Source organism: Macrotis lagotis, chromosome 6, assembly GCF_037893015.1.
Source record: "Macrotis lagotis isolate mMagLag1 chromosome 6, bilby.v1.9.chrom.fasta, whole genome shotgun sequence".
Taxonomy (NCBI): Eukaryota; Metazoa; Chordata; class Mammalia; order Peramelemorphia; family Peramelidae; genus Macrotis; species Macrotis lagotis.
Window position 1 is genome coordinate 216,548,304 of NC_133663.1, and position 4,529 is coordinate 216,552,832.

At 36.3% G+C, this 4,529-nt stretch overlaps 1 pseudogene; it reads right to left on the reverse strand.

Moving 5' to 3' along the window:
- Positions 1–427: 427 nt before the first annotated feature.
- On the reverse strand, positions 428–1,327 carry LOC141492020 (insulin-like growth factor-binding protein 7 pseudogene; annotated as a pseudogene).
- Positions 1,328–4,529: the final 3,202 nt, after the last annotated feature.

The window sequence follows — 4,529 nt, forward strand, 5'->3', positions numbered from 1 at the left end:
TTTTTCTTTTTTCTTTTCCTATTTCTTTGGTTCGAAAACCATATGCTTGTAAACTTCTTTTCCAGGAATTGATGTCTATGAGCATTGCACCAATAATGATGAGTGCTTAGAAATTAAAAAAAAATTGTTTCAAGTAAATGTAAGCTAGAAAATGCTGTGAATTGCTACTATAATACAGCATGTTTTAGCAGAAATGGTATGTATTGAGGTAAGAAAATCAAGCATCTTATATACAGTACTGTAAGTGCAAGGTTTTGTTTAATGACACTTTTTTTGTAAATAAAGAATAAAGTTTTGTAGTTAGACTTGGTGTATCATTTTTTTATACTATGCAGAGGGCATGTTTGCACATCAGTGAATACAATGTAAGGGGTTAGTGGATTAGATTAAAGGAAACTTGCTATTGGACAACAGTAGTTGCAGTTTTTCCATGACATTTTTAAACTGTGCATATTCAAAAAGACTGCAGGATTTCACTGATCAGCACCTTCATCTTTTTTGGATGGTATTTCATGTAAAGAATCAACCACTGTAATTTTTGCTGAAGCACTAGCCTGTCCTTGGGAATTTGAGGCATGACACTCATATTCCCTAGCATCTTCCTTACTCAGAGGAGATACCAAAACCCAACATGTTACTTCATGCTTTTCTGGGCCACCTCGGGTTTGGATGGCTAGGTTATCATGGTCTCCAGGCAGGAGTTCTGTTCTTTGAACTCCATAATGACCTCTTTTTACCTTATTCCAGATGAGAATTGGGGTTGGAATTCCAATAACTTCACAACTTAAATACACTTGGGCTCCACTGACATTCCATATGTCTTTAGGGGGTGTCACAATGGAAGGACCTTGGTCGCAGGTGCCCTTGCTGAGCTGGGTGATGGACTCCTGGCCCAGGCTCTCCGCCCGGAGGCTGGCGGCGGGCAGCTGGCAGCCGCTGGGTGAGGTGATGCCGTCGCTGCCGCACACTGGACAGCGGCTCTTGCACACGCACACGCCGCTCACCACCGGCCCCCGGCGGCCGCCCCGACCCTGCCCCTCCTCCTCTTGCGGCTCCTCACGCACTCCATCCCGGCGCGCAGTGTCCCCTGCTGGTGCCGCTGCCCCCGCAGGGCTCTCCCTCCTCGCGGGCACAGGCCGGGTGCAGGCGTCGCGGGTCTCCCCCAGGGGACACCCCCGCGGGGGCAGCGGCGGGCAGGAGGCAGGGACGCAGGGGCCGCAGGCGGCCGGCTCCCGGCTTCAGAAGAGGAGGTGGAGGTGAGGGGCGGGAGCAGGAGCAGCAGCCCGGGGGCACAGAGGAGCAGGAGGCAAAGGGGAGGTGGTGGCATGCGTGCTGGGGGCGCTGCGGCTGCCCTTAACCCCAACCCAGGACCGCTCTGGCCCTTGACTTAGTAATGCTTTTTTATAGGAAGAAAAATGGACTGTTAGAGTCACAACTAACACTTTTGGTACCTGGGATACTCATAAAACATAAGTAAGGGTGGGTGTGATGGATGAAGAAATTATTCTTGCTAACTAGGTGCTGCATTCAATTTTTTTTTCTAGCCTGGATTATTAGTTGTCAATGACATCTTTTCAGTATCTTACATAAACCTCTAGTCACTCCATCTCAATTATTTCTCTTAGAGGCCTCCTCAAATTAATATTTATGCTATTCAGTAAACAAAATACCTGAACTAACTAAAAATAACTTTAAAGATTAAATCCTTTCACAAAATTGTATATCAAGCAAGAATCCTATAAGTAGAAATACTTCCTTTGTGTGACTTGGAAGATGAAAATACAGTTCTTCTTCCTGAATAACTGGGATATGTATGAAGAGCAAATTTACAAAAAACATTTCCTTCATTGAATGTGAACTTTTAGCAGTATAATATATTTCTTCATATATTATACATTGTCACTGAATGCACTGATTCTCTTAAGTGAATTCAATTACTGCTTTAAGCACCAGCATTTTAAAAAATCATTTAAAGGATACTTTCTAAAATATAGTTTCTAAAATATCCTTTAATTTTCTAGATTACTCAGAATCATTGTTATGATAATCAATTATTGTAATGGGCTTTAAATAGAGATTCTTTTTGTTTGCTCTCACTTCTTTGTTTAAGATAATATTTCTTGAAGAGTTATTGTCTTCTAATTTTCTCCTTGTAAAGTCATGCTATGAGAAGAAAGATAATACAGGCTATTAGCATCAAATCCAAATTAAGAGACATTGAGTTCTGAGTGGTTATTTGAAAGCCTGAAATAAGTGAGCCCCCAAATACAGTTTTCAATCTTTGTACCAAATATATAAGATAGTCAAATGTATATATTTTCTAATTTTTGGTGCCAGGTAGCTGATTGCTTGGAATCTCTGATCTCAAATAATTAGAACTTAATTGTTGTTTTTATAATAACCATTACTATTTTATATTTACTGCTATTAGTTACTCAAAGTCTGACCTGTTTCCATATCGAAGGGAATATACATCTAAAGTCTTATGCAATGGAGGTTGTTTTATTACCTGAAATCACAACAGTAGCTTTTAGAGAAAGGTATGAAATCCAAAATATGATCACTTAAATTCTGGTGATGTGTCTGATTGGAATCACATCTCATTCTCTCTGATGATACTGTTCCTATCCTCAAAACTGTGGTGTGAATACAGAAAACAGAATAGCAAGTGTGGTTATTTCTCTTTCTGGCACTACAAAAGACAGATAATTTCTGTTAGAAGATACAGAAATAATATTTGTTTTGTTGACAATGCTTTCATACAGGTGACACTGACCACTGAAGTGGGAAAATCATTCATGCACTTCAGTTCATGAAATGAACTGAGGACACAAACACATCAAGTCCTAAGTAAAAGATTCTGCTGATTTTTGTCAATTGAACCCTCAACTCCAAATCTCAACATGCCTTTCTAATCAGGGATGGATAATCTTTTAAAAAATCCTCTTCCTTAAGATTACATTGCATGAAATAGGACAAAAATTAAGGAATTACTAAAATCTGGAGGGAAAAGTTAAAGGTCCTCATCTCTTAAAATTTCCATGTAATATGAACTTCAGAAATTATATTCAGTAATGAAAAGATAAGAATATAGCATTGATATAAAGAATATTTTTGAAAAGGAGATGAGAATACTTACACTGAAAATCTGAAAAGTTCTTTTTGAGTATGATAGCAAGAATTCTATTAGTATACCAATTATACTAAAACAGAAAGTTAACAAAGTTTCTATTAGCTATATTCATCAAGTACACACACTCATATATGTATGTGTGTATCTGTATTCTAACAGTGACATAATAAATCCATAAAAACATACATTAACTATGAGAAAAATAGAATAATGAAATACACTGCATTTTTTAAAATTAGAAAATCATTAAAGAAGGATGACAAAAATAAGTACAAATAAGGAAATAATAAAAATTAGAAGAAAAATAAATATACTGGGAACTCATACAAAATCTATAGAGATGATGTTTTTTTTTTACAAAAGTTGTTTTTAAAAGGACTAATAAAATTGCTATAACATAGTTATGTTTGTGTGTATATGTCTGTGACTATATATGTATATTATATATATATGTGTGTGTGTGTGTGTGTGTGTGTGTGTATGGGTTAGTATATGTACACACATGTACACACGTACATATATAAAAAAGAAAATGTTAACTAAAGAGTAAAAAATTGCCCAAATAACATTTTTGTAGACAGGAAGTGCATTTGTTGAAAAGCTGAAACATTTCTATTGCAGCCTAAATTCATTACTTTTTCACAAAATGTGACTTTATGAGACTTTAGTGAGAATACGAGAATATTTCTGATGTCCGCATGGTAATAAAATCTATTTTAAAAAATGTTAAATAATAATGTCAAGAACTAAAAATTTAATGTGACTTTTTACAGAGAGACAGTTTAAACTCATTATTATTCTGTCTTGTCTTAAATTCCCTGTCTTTCCCCTAAGTACAAATAAGCATTGCTTTCTATTTAAAAGAGCAAAGCTAAAATATCTATTTAAAACTTAATGTTGTAGATTAGGTAAGATGAAGAAGTAGGAAGAAGTAATATAGCCCAGATCATTCAACAGCTATTCCATAAATACCTAAGAAGAGAATCAACTTAAGTACTGATTGAGAACAAAATTGTGATGTGTATATAAAGGTCAAACAAACAATGAAAAGATGGGGGAGTAATTAACTTGAACCTCACTTTCTTGTGGTCAAAAATAGGGTATAAGTCACAGACACATGCACATATAAAGGACTTAATGTAGAAATATATTCAATTCAATAAAGAAATGGGATAACAGAATAAAGGGAAAGGGGAGTAAAATGTAAGAGCTTCAGGGAAAGATCAGGCAAATGCAAAACACATCCTTATTTAATAATGTTTGTCTTTCATTTTCAAAGAAGATCATGACATCAGTGAGTTGATGCCATGACAAACCCATGAATTAGATTTGAGTGAGAGGGTACTGGGTTAAGTCATTTTCTCTTCATCTGTGTTCAGTGGCCAGATATGAATCA